Here is a 13408-nt window from a genome sequence, read left to right as displayed (position 1 = left end):
CCTAACCTAAAGAGATGATGTGAGATGTGCTTATAATCTCAGTAAGAACAAAAAGACAACAATTGTGGATCCAGAGTACATAGGTTATGCTTGTCACAATCTGTTGACATTCAGTCATCCACGTTTCAACCTTATGGCCCTGATTCTCCAAGGTTTAGTGTCGGGTTAGAGCTACTTTTTCCTACAAACCCAGTGCTAAACTTGTTTTGAGATCCACAAAGCAACTCGAATGAGTATTTGCATTGGTCTGTATGGTAAAGTAAGGTAAAGAAGTGCAAAATGCTGCTTTGCATTACTTTGCATTGCTTTGCGTTAAGGTGGTGTTACATGGTTGGGTACATGGGTGTTCCCCTGTTTTTTTTACACTAAACCCTATTCACTAACATAATTCGAAAGGGCTTAGCGCCAAAAAATAACGCAACTGAAAAGCAGGCATTAAATTGAGAAAACGAATGTTTAAATTTCTCCGTGCTTTTCTGACCTTGCATGCCTGCTGCACTGTGCAGAACACACACAAATTAGGAAATGCTTTTAGACATGTCTAGGCATAGTATTTGCACAGTGTGGAAAAGTAAATTTTGCCATGTTCTGTGTCCCTACGCCTCATCCATCATATGTTATGTGTGCATGACCAATATGCATATGTTATTCCCCATGTCCGATTAAAGACGCAATTACAGTTGTGTCCACCTCTGGTATGTCCTTTCCCAGTCCTCGTGAATACTACGAATATCAGGCCTATGTAAAGTTACGTTGCCACGTTTCCCAGTGTGCACGTTATTCCATTATAAAGTCCCCGTTTCTAGGCCTCAAAAGGGCCCGGACATCAGATTCAGCTCCTGTCTCCTGAAAGCCTCGCTGAGGAGCGATACAGCCCCCACCTGTATCCTCGACCCTTCACTTACTTCCTGCCTCGCAGTGCCCGGTGCAGCTTGGCTCTGCCTCTGAGTCTGCCAAAAGTATGTTATAGTTCCAGTTATCAGTTCAGTCCTCCTTCTCTGCATTCCTAAGCTACTGAACTGCATCAATAGTTTCCGTCATTGTCTAGCCTTCTCGTCTCCACGTTAAGAGAAATACTGTATTTAATGGTCATTTAATATTCTTCATCACGCACTACATGTAGAATAATGCATGGTCCAGTCTTAGAATCAAGTTAGCTTTTCCCCTCATGACTTCTAGTTTATATCAACATGTTCCCTAAACATCAGATACCAGATAGGGTTTAGGTACATGTCGCTCCGACCCTCCAGACTCTAGTCTCTGCTCCTAGCACAGAGTTCATAGCCCCCAGCTTCTCCTAGTAATACGTCATTGCCAGTTTACGCGCACCATTAGGTTAGAGGTCCCGGCTCCTTAGGTAGCCCCCTCCAATGTTTCCGCCCATTCATGACATATTCTGTTACGTTTGCACCACATGTCTATGTACACGCCCAGTTACACCTACTTTTACTGTTATCTCTCGCGACTGCTACGCGTCACGCCTTCTGCTCCACCCACTGCTACGCCTACTGCAATGTAATGCTATGTGTTCGCGCTATGTATATATGCCTGTGTTTTGTTATTGAATGTTAGCGCGCTCATCCCAGACCCAGCCCCGGCAGCTGCCGGGCCTTATTGTCCTATTCCTATGCAGGTTGTCCTGATCCTGTCCTTATGCTGTAATAAACCTGCAGAAACTCCTACTACCTCGAATCTTGACTCTTATTTATTGAGCTATCTGTTATGCTATATGCCTAGTCAAAAATAGGGTATTATTTATTTATTTACCACATAATGGCGCCCGAACAGGAACTTGCCCTTTCCCCACGCGTCGGTGAAGCCACGCCGACCCCCTGACCCTCTGCAGTCGTGACGGAACTCTTCTGCGCAGTGGCAGATATTTCTGCTCAAGTATCCCTCAGGCCCACGGAGGAGACGGAGGAGGCGGTCCAGCATCCGAACGAGACGGTGGAGGAACGCGGCGAGTCCCGACCAGAGCCCAAGCCAAGAGTCCAAGGTCCGAGGTATCCGGAGGCCCACCCGTAACTGAAGTCCGAAGTTCGTCGTCGTAGAAATCCAGTCCCGTCCGAGGCCTTCCGTTCCGTGCTGCCCGGTGAGTACCATTGCTGGGGTAGTATCTAGACAGGACCAATCTAAATTGACTCCTGGTCCGTGGGTTGGTGGTGCCCAGACTCACAAACGAAGTGTTCACCTAGGTGGATACGGGTCTTGATGTGTCCCTTTATGGGACCGGTATGTTCCGTACTGTTATAGCAGTGCATCCAGTAACTCTAGTCTGTTCCGTTCTCGAGAAAATTCTTGTATTTCTGTTCTCAGTATTTCAGGTAATATTCTGTTCGAACTGTTATTTATAATGTTCTTTATGTATTTTAATGTTGTGGTATGAGTGTGATGTGATTTTGTGTTTTCATTGTATATTGTATTGTGTCCAGATTACAGTTCAGTCATGCCTATATTTTCCAAGTTACGTCAGTTAAAAACTAGAAAGGGTCTGCTGGAAGCAGCAGTTCCTGTTCCGCCTAGGGACAGTCCAGGTCACTTTATGTATCAGAAACATGGCATAAGCGCCATATTATATCTAGATTTATGGGTAGAGTATACCAAACAGTTAGAAGAAAAGTATAGATGGCCCGTATCGGGTACATGGGATGCCGAATGTATCATGCGAGTAGAAGAAGCATTATGGAAAAAGAAAGCCAGACAGTCACAGAAAGATGCCATCGAGTTATGGCGTAAAGAAGCGCATAAAAGAACGGAAAAGGAAGTCAGAAAGTCAGAGTTAAGTAGAGAATCCCAAGAACGAGCCCAAGAAAGAGAATTAATCGAGATAGGTGAACGAGTCAAAGCCGAACAGTCAGACAGACAGAGGCATGCCCTTATTAAGGGTATGTATCCTCTTCTTGCCGAGGGCTTGCCAAAAGCGACCCCAGAGGCATCCAGTAATTTCCCGCCACCATTAGTTCCGACCAAGCTACGTCACAAACCGACCGCAGCTGATATTTTTATTTCGTCCTATTTGGACGACACAGTCCCCGAATATGCAAATCCTGTCCGCGCTCCGCCTGTCCCTGTAAATCAGGCACTTCCCGCTCCTCCAGACACCGGAGTACCTGTTACGGTACCCCCGGTCCAGCCCGCCATACAAGTCCAGCCTACAGTTCCATTTCCCACTCTGCCAGGACGTAGAGCCTCAGTAGACGACTCCAGTCTAGGGGCCGCAGGAGGAGCTACTCCTCAAACCCCGCCGCCACACAAGCGTTTATCGGCACTCGAATTACATGCTCAAGCATCACAGCGTACTCCTAAAAGTAATAAGTCTGTCACAGAAATCAGACAAGCCCTTGGCGAATGTGTCTATGACGCAGTTCCAGGCGAGTATAATATGGTTTTATATTCCGTACGCGTAAGGAGGGTGACCGAGTATCTAGTCACCTTACCGAATATGAAAGAAGATCTAGACAGAATATATCGTTTCATCCGTACAGGGGATGATCCAGAAAGTATTGGCGAGATTATGTCCCAAAGGAAAGCCGAGATCCAGCTCATGATATTAAAGTTCCTGATCAATTGTCTAATAAGAGAACAAGATTACCCGTCTAAAGATCCCGCCGAAATGAGAATCCTGACAAGGTGGAGTGATAATATAGCCGAGGGTAAGCACAAGACCGTCGGTGCTATGGAGAGTATGTACAAGAAAATCCGTAAAGAGATAATAAAGATACACGAACAACGTAAAGCAGCACAAGTAAGTGAGAAAGAAAGTAACTCTGATACTGAAGAGGTAGACGACGAGAATCCCGCCAGAATAGCGTATGTAGGAAAATCTAGATTTCCAGATCGCCATTTACGCCTAGAACCCAAGTTTATTTTTCATCATTCAGCACCAGAACAAGGTTCTCTAGAACAAGTATTTCAAGCTACCGATCATATTTTGAAATCACGAGTCGGTTACAGTGAGTTAAGTACTATGCATGAACAAGAACTAGCCCGATCAGCAGTCCGATGGATTACTGATTCTACCACTTTTCCAGACGAAATAGTGGCACAAATGTTTCTGAAACTGCCCCCAGCCGAGCAACGACTGGTGGGTATGTATATGATTCAGCACCTCATTACTCTGTATGAGGGTCAACACTCTGATCCAGGTCCGTTACATGATGTCCTGAACGAGTTACTCCAGTATAGATGGAGAGGTCTAGGTACCGAATTAATTAGTGTCATTCTAGAACAGCGTCACAAATATAGAACGTTCTTGAACCCGCATTTTGTTCATGTCTCACCCCCAGAAAATAAATCATTTTACATAGACAGACAGAATCCGTTACGAGAAGTCCACCCAGTCCAAGGGGCGGGTGGCGTAATGCAACGAGTGTTTGTATACACTCCGATTTCAAAGATGGAACTTCTTGAAATGAAGAAATTAATTCCCTGTCATGACAAAGATCCAGCAGGGTTCCATCGAGAATTAAAAGACATGCTCCGTATGGGAGAATACACTTACCCAGATATCATTAAAATGTTAAAGGTCCTGTTACCCGCAGGGGTGTATGAAAAGTTAAAGGAAAAAGAATGGGAGGTGGGAGAGAAAAAGATCGATTGGACAGCTCTAGAAGCTGAAGACAAGGCACGAGTACCAGGTACCGGTCTTGGAGATAAATGTAAAGAATTACCAGAATTATTGATTCAAGTTTTACCCAGATTATTGACAACGAGAAAAGAAGACTGGGATGCAATCTCAGCCTGTAAACAGAAACAAGATGAAGATATTAGTGATTTTTATTCTAGGTTTGAAAAATGTTTCAGTATTAACAGTGGTCTCAAGACAAGTAGTGAGTCATACCCTCACCTTTTCGTTACTAAATTAGTCGAGAATTCAAGTCCACAAATTAAAAATCGAGTCTTGAAAGTCGAAAGCACCTGGCAAGCAAATACTCCGTCCCAGATGCTCCAGATGCTTCAGTATCACCAGAATAGAATCAGGGAAGAGCAAGAACACGAGAGAAAACGTATGAAAGACACGAAAATGAAAGTGCTGGTTGCACAATCTGTTCCTCAAGACAGTCAGAAGAGGGGTCCGAATCAAGTCAGTCATCCTGCAGCTCCCGTTAAAGGGAACTGCAATTATTGTAAACAGCCAGGTCATTTTATAAACGAGTGTGCAGTTCTGAAACACAACATAGCTACTGGTAAGACTAAAGAAAGACCACGTCCGCCTAGACAAGAACAAGTTTCACAGACTCCTCAGTCACAGAATGCACAACAGACAGTTACAGTACCGCAGCCTATTGCTGCAACACAGCATGTCACATCACAGATGTACCAGTATGCACAGTCTGAGTATCCAGAGTACCAGCCATATTCATGAAACAGCCTAGAGAGGGAGGTAGGCTTGCCTCTCATCGAGATACCTGTAGATCAAGAAGGTCCCTATGTTCACAGTCAAGTATTAGGGAAAGACAGAAAGTTTTTGATCGATACAGGGGCAAGTAGGACCACAATTAGTCATGCCGAAGTTCCAGGGGCTCCGCTCTCAGGCTCAAGAAATGTTTCCCTTGGATTTTCAGGAAAGCCAATAGTTAATGAGATATCTAAGCCAGTTACTCTAGAAGTAGGTCCATTGTCCCGCACTACTGATCTGTTACTTACTAAGTCATGTCCAGAAAATCTGTTAGGCATTAAGACACTGAAAGAATTAGGTGCAGTCATTTGCTGTTCCCCAGAGGGAATACGTCTGTTCCTACGTGACTTCAAGGGTCACTATGTACTACGAGATTTTGATTCGAGACTGTCTAATGTCCCGCAGCACTTATGGGCGCAAGGTCCAACTGATGTAGGTTATATGCAAATCACACCCTATCGTGTGACTCTCAAGCCAGGTGTAGTGTTACCACGAATCAGACAGTACAGATTGCCACCTGAGGCTGTAGCAGCCTTATCCAAAATTATTGACGAGCTCATTGTTCAAGGAGTAGTTGTAGAAACTGACTCCAATGTATGTAATTCTCCGATCATTCCAGTCATGAAACGTACTGATCCAAATGCACCCCCAGTATATCGATTAGTGATTGATTTACGAGAGCTTAATAAATGTATTATTCCTCAGTACCCAGTAGTCCCAGATATCTCTTCCCTATTAACAGCCATTGATTCTGAAGCCACGTTCTTCACTGTCATAGACCTCAAGAATGCATTTTTTAGTGTTCCAATTCATCCAGACAGCCAGTTTCTTTTCGGATTTTGTTTTAATGGAAGGAGCTATATGTTCACACGCGCTCCTCAAGGTTTCACAGAAAGCCCTAGTATTTACAGTCAAGCACTCAAGAGACAACTAGACAACATTCATATGCCAACTGACACTGCCCTGCTCCAGTATGTCGATGATCTACTGATCACAGCCCGTTCCGAACGTGCTTGTGAGCGAGCGTCACTTACAGTTCTGTATTTCCTTGCCGAGATGGGGCACAAGGTGTCACCTTCGAAGCTTCAATTCTGTGTCCAGCAAGTGGTATACTTAGGACACTTGCTGTCCAAGAGGGGAAGGCAGTTGACACCCGACCGTATCCAGTTAATAGCGAGTCTTCCCCAGCCCAGAACCCAGAAGGAGGTACGTGCCTTTATCGGCCTTACTTCTTATTGTAGACAATGGATTCCCCAGTATGCATTTCTAGCCAAGCCACTGATACAGTTAACGACACAGGAGGCAGCCGTATCGACTGTCCTCCCTTGGACATCTGAACATACACTTAGTTTCATCGAGTTAAAGAAAGCCCTATGCCAAGCTCCAGTTCTAGCTACACCGAACTACAGTAAGCCTTTTACACTTTTCGTTACTGAACGTGAAGGTACAGCATTATCTGTTCTTACACAAGATCAAGCAGGACAATACAAGCCCTGTGCTTATTTTTCTAGCACATTAGATCCAGTCGCCCAGGCGTTGCCTGTGTGCCTCAAGTCAGTTGCAGCCACAGCACTAGCTATCAGACAAAGTGATTCCATAGTTTTAGGACATTCCCTGACAGTACAAGTCCCACATTCCGTGGAAGTTCTTTTGAACCGAACACAAACTCAGCACTTGACAATTGCACGTTTAACAGGTTATGAATTGACACTGTTCCAGCCACACATAGGAATTAGACGCTGCAACGTCCTGAATCCTGCTACACTGTTACCATCAGTTAGTTCAAATTCTGACCCACATGACTGTGTGGAAGTAATTAACATTACGACAAAGCCAAGACAAGACCTGACAGACATTCCGTTACCAGATCCCGATCTGACACTCTATGTGGATGGTTCATGTATGAGAACTAGTACAGGAGAACTAGTCGCCGCGTATGCAGTAACTACTGACACTGAAGTTATTGAAACACACCGTATTGATACCCTGTCCGCTCAAGCAGCAGAGCTAGTCGCTCTGACACAAGCCTGTATACACGCCAAGAACCTGAAAGTTAATGTTTACACAGATTCACGTTACGCATTTGGAGTTGTACACGACTTCGGAGTGCTCTGGCAGGAGAGAGGTTTCATGACTTCTCATGGAACCAAGATTCAGCATGGTCTCCTTATTCAAGCCCTGTTAGATGCCATACATTTACCGACATCCATTGCTATCATGAAATGCAAAGCACATACGAAAATTATTGACATTATTTCCCAAGGTAATGATCTAGCAGATCGCACAGCCAAGCTTACAGCACAGACTCCAGACATTCCAGTTAACATGACACATACTCCAGATCCGATTACATGTATGACAGTTAAGGACCCTACACAAGATGTCATAGATATCCAGTTACATGCTACTCCCGATGAAATCAAGAAATGGTCTGAACAAGGAGGGGTCCAGACAGATCAAGGATGGTTAACGAAGAGTAGAGCCACATGGTTTCTCCCCGACTCTATGGTTCAAGTCATTATCAATACCGCACATAGTCCAGCACATTTAGGAGAAAAAGCTATGTTAGACAGTATCCAGAACATTTGGTTCAACAAGCATTTACGAGCTGCAGCCAAACAGAAAGTCCGTACCTGTATGATATGTTGTCAGTTTAATCCAGGTAAAAGTGTCCCGGTGGAACAAGGTGGTTTCCAGCCCCCTGACCACCCTTTTGAGGTCCTCCAGATGGATTATATTCAGATGGAGCGATGTCGAGGTTTCAAGTATGTCCTTGTAGTAGTATGCGCTTTGTCCAGGTGGACAGAAGCATATCCAGTCCCAGATTACACAGCCGCGACCACTGCCAAACAGTTGGTTCGTGAATTTTTCCCTAGGTATGGACTCCCTAGAGTCGTATATTCTGATAACGGTCAGCCATTCTCCTCAGAGTTAATGAAGCACGTTTCCCTGTTGTTAGGGTACCAGTGGAAGTTCCATTGTGTACGCCATCCTGAAGCAGCCGGTCTGGTCGAGAGACATAATCAGACTCTGAAAATCCGTATCGCAAAAGTTTGTAAAGACAAAGGTGTGGACTGGCTAGTAGCTCTGCCAGTCGCTTTGTTTTATATGCGCATGGTTGCACATTCCAGATCAGGTCTGTCCCCGTATGAGGTCGTTTTCGGCCGGCCCCCTAACATGTGGGGTACTCCTAGACCCCGAAGTATTACCGATGTTTCATGTAATATGCTGACAGATTACCTAGCTTCCTTGATGTCTGCCCTCAACTCATGTCGTTCACAGGTTGCCGCCGCATTTCCAGACAATACCGAGGTGGCACCGCACGAGATCGTTCCAGGCTCCTTGGTGATGATCAGAAATTTTGACAGATCAAGTCCGCTGGAACCACGTTGGAAGGAGCCACGTCAGGTCCTCTTGACCACCCGTACTGCCGTCAAGTTGGAAGGCAGGAAGGGGTGGGTCCATCTTTCTCATGTAAAACTTTTCAATGGATTGAAACCAGTCTCCAAGAACATTTCCAAGGATTCCCAAGATTCTAAAGACTGCCAAAACATTGTTTTAAAGGACTGTCCCGCAAAAGACATTACTACAACCCCTCCCTTGTTAGAGAAAACTCCGCAACAGGAGTATAAGTTAAAGCTCAGGTCTAGCAAAATAAGTCAGTCAGTTTGATTGTATAAGTCCTCCCCTAGGTGAAACGGTTAGACTGTTTCTGACATGTATAAAATAGACCCCCATATTGAGAGAGTCAGTCAAAGTTCAATCAGATGTATCGTTTTTCTAAGTTTCATATTATTCATCAGCATTATGATTTCCTGCATCAGCTATGCGTTCTATCTGTATTTTCTAGTTCCTCATGTAAATATGTCTGCTAATGCTACAGTAGAGCACACGTTTAGTGATCTGCCTCCTCACGAATATTCTTACCGCCTCGCTATGCGCAACAACTCATTTATCCGTATGTTACATTACTCACACCAGACCAGCAATGCCACTAATTGTTGGGTGTGTGGTCGACTCCCCCCTTTCCAGACACCGAAGGGAGTTCTGCCACTCTTTCCTTATCCTTTTTCACATAATGGTTCGTGTGGAGCATGGTCCACGTTAACGTCATCCGCAACAGATATGTCTTTTCTTAACAGTACATGTTTTCCAGATAAGCAAGGTCTCCCCCACAGAACAGGTTTAGATCTAGAAAATGAAGTATATAATTTAGGTAATTATTCGTCGAATTTCATGGTCCTGAATGTTCAGTCTGATACTACTCCAGACTCACCTGCTATTTCAGTACTACCAGTCAAAGGCGAATTATGTGTCCGTAGTTATGGTTCTGTACACGTAGGACATAGTGAATGTACTACTGTTATCAAGTATAGTGACAGTGGGAAATCTGTTTTCAAAGCTTCACGTCATTCTTATTTTTGTTTGTGGTCAAACCGCATATGTTCATCTGCCCCTCGATTGGGAGGGAACCTGTTACATTGCCTTCCTACTGCCACCTGTTTTCCTAGCCCCACCTGACTACCATAGGAATTCCTTCCTAGTACATACTAGACACAAGAGAAATCTCCCGATTGTCGATTATACTGAAACCGCCGCAGAACAATTCATTGATATAGATAAAGGTGTTTTCCCTTATTTAGGTACAGTTGTAAATAGTAAACTAATCCGTAGGTTAACAAGAACCCTTGAAGCAGTAGTAGATGAGACTGCCTCCGCTCTAGGTAACCTAACCGAAGAGCAATCCTTTATGAGAATTGTCGTTTTACAGAATCGTCTCGTCCTTGATGTCATACTGGCCGATAGGGGCGGGGCCTGTAGAGTTCTCGGATCTAGTTGCTGCATTTTCATTCCAAATAACGCGCCGTCTGTTTATTCAGCTATAACCAGACTCCATAAAATTGCCCATCTGTTACATCAAGACCCAGGCACCTGGACATGGTCCGGTTGGTTCTGGAATATAATTTCCGCATGGGGATGGAAATTCCTGTCCTTTCTAGGTATTGCAGTAGCGATCATATTTAGCTGCTGCCTCTGTATACAATGTGGCCCTGCGATTTGCAGCATGTGTGCTACCTCTTGTATTCCTAGTCCCAAGCCCCGTTTTAAATCCCGTTCCAAGACAATTCGAGACGAGCAAATGGTACTGTATGAAATAATAGATGGTATCATGAATATTGATGTTTCCTGATGGAAACGTAGTGACAAGGAGGGAATGTGGAAAAGTAAATTTTGCCATGTTCTGTGTCCCTACGCCTCATCCATCATATGTTATGTGTGCATGACCAATATGCATATGTTATTCCCCATGTCCGATTAAAGACGCAATTACAGTTGTGTCCACCTCTGGTATGTCCTTTCCCAGTCCTCGTGAATACTACGAATATCAGGCCTATGTAAAGTTACGTTGCCACGTTTCCCAGTGTGCACGTTATTCCATTATAAAGTCCCCGTTTCTAGGCCTCAAAAGGGCCCGGACATCAGATTCAGCTCCTGTCTCCTGAAAGCCTCGCTGAGGAGCGATACAGCCCCCACCTGTATCCTCGACCCTTCACTTACTTCCTGCCTCGCAGTGCCCGGTGCAGCTTGGCTCTGCCTCTGAGTCTGCCAAAAGTATGTTATAGTTCCAGTTATCAGTTCAGTCCTCCTTCTCTGCATTCCTAAGCTACTGAACTGCATCAATAGTTTCCGTCATTGTCTAGCCTTCTCGTCTCCACGTTAAGAGAAATACTGTATTTAATGGTCATTTAATATTCTTCATCACGCACTACATGTAGAATAATGCATGGTCCAGTCTTAGAATCAAGTTAGCTTTTCCCCTCATGACTTCTAGTTTATATCAACATGTTCCCTAAACATCAGATACCAGATAGGGTTTAGGTACATGTCGCTCCGACCCTCCAGACTCTAGTCTCTGCTCCTAGCACAGAGTTCATAGCCCCCAGCTTCTCCTAGTAATACGTCATTGCCAGTTTACGCGCACCATTAGGTTAGAGGTCCCGGCTCCTTAGGTAGCCCCCTCCAATGTTTCCGCCCATTCATGACATATTCTGTTACGTTTGCACCACATGTCTATGTACACGCCCAGTTACACCTACTTTTACTGTTATCTCTCGCGACTGCTACGCGTCACGCCTTCTGCTCCACCCACTGCTACGCCTACTGCAATGTAATGCTATGTGTTCGCGCTATGTATATATGCCTGTGTTTTGTTATTGAATGTTAGCGCGCTCATCCCAGACCCAGCCCCGGCAGCTGCCGGGCCTTATTGTCCTATTCCTATGCAGGTTGTCCTGATCCTGTCCTTATGCTGTAATAAACCTGCAGAAACTCCTACTACCTCGAATCTTGACTCTTATTTATTGAGCTATCTGTTATGCTATATGCCTAGTCAAAAATAGGGTATTATTTATTTATTTACCACATAAGGAAGGGTAGCCTTCCTGTATAATGCCTATGCTAGATTCAGACATGCACTCTAGCGATAAGGCGCTATGGTATGTGCCTGGCACACAGCTGCTGAAATCAGTTCAGCACTAGAGAGAGGGGAGGAGTTTGCCGTTTCTCTGTGAAGATGGTGCTCTCCCCCTGTCATGCAGCACAGCGCAGCCTCTTAGTAGGCTATGCTGTGTTGCATGACAATGTTCAGAATATGGGCCTACGTGTCTAAATTGGACAGATTCATATTCAGGACACACAAATACAGATAAAAAAGCTAGACATCAGTCGCATATGCTTCTCTATGCACACAAAAACAATACTAAAGTCAGTAACACAGAGAGAATATCTTCTGTCACAGTGGCCCACATTGGGTCACTTCTGCCAAGCAAACTGTATTGTTGTGTCCTGAAGATGTTCAATTGAGATATGTAGGTTTGAAACATTGCCAACATATAGTCGGCCGATTGTGATAAACACAACCAATGCACTCTCCATTCAGGCTGTTCGCTCATCTTGTTCACACTGTATTCTTCTTGTGATTATGGGCACATCTCACATCATGTCTTGTCACTGCCTCTCCAAAACCTTTTAACTATTGTGTTACTTCTGCAATTTTTCTAATGTAAGATTGTATTGTACATTTTTTATTTTAAATTACTTCATTTATTGTATATATCTCTGCTGTTTGCAGGACAGGGATTCCCAACTATGTGTAAACTATGTTTCCATGTGGCACATTGTATTCTGCATACACACAAATAGAAAGGGTTAAAAATGTCTATTTAATACAGAGATATTCTTTTTAGAACAAATTAATCACCTCATCCACCATATTTCATGACACTACCTCACTAACGTTTAAACACCTTTCATTACGGTCATAGCACAATTTCACTCACACATTATCATTCACCATCTAACTGTACCCACTGAATGGTTTTGAAGACCTTAATAAAATTGTAGCTCAACCACAGGCCTCTATTCCATTGATTACACTCAGACATCAAATTCATCAACTTTGAAATATCACCCACCCACTTACTTGGTTACCTATTAAGTCTCATGTTGGTCTTCAACCTTATTATCCACTCTCTTAAAGTAATCCATCCCCTCTAACTATATGCTATTCCACCTGACTGTCTCCATCACTAATTCATCCATTTCAGGTTGAAAAATACATTTTCTCTATCCTATCATTTGTATGATGAACTCAACAATTTGCCCCAAAGACTGAGGGGCCAATTACGATGGCGGGCGGCCCGCCACCGCCGGGGCGGCAGTGAGGACCGCCGGCCCAGCGGTGGCGGACCGCCCACCATCAACCTCAATATTCTTACCTCCACATCAGGATGGCAGTGGGAATGGGATTGGTACCGCGGCGGATGGTAAGACCATCCGCCGTGGTCCCGCAAGGCGTCCTTTTCCGCCCGCCTTGCGGGACATGGTACAATGGGGGCATTATGGCGGTGCCTTGCAGGCACCGCCCTGTGCATTAGGATGCCTGTCTTTTGTGGCGGAGATCCCACTGCAAAAAGACAGGCAGAGAATGCCTTCGGGGGCCCGTTGCGG

The sequence above is a fragment of the Lissotriton helveticus genome, chromosome 2_1 (genome assembly GCF_964261635.1).
Source record: "Lissotriton helveticus chromosome 2_1, aLisHel1.1, whole genome shotgun sequence".
NCBI lineage: Eukaryota > Metazoa > Chordata > Amphibia > Caudata > Salamandridae > Lissotriton > Lissotriton helveticus.
This window is presented reverse-complemented; position numbering follows the sequence as displayed.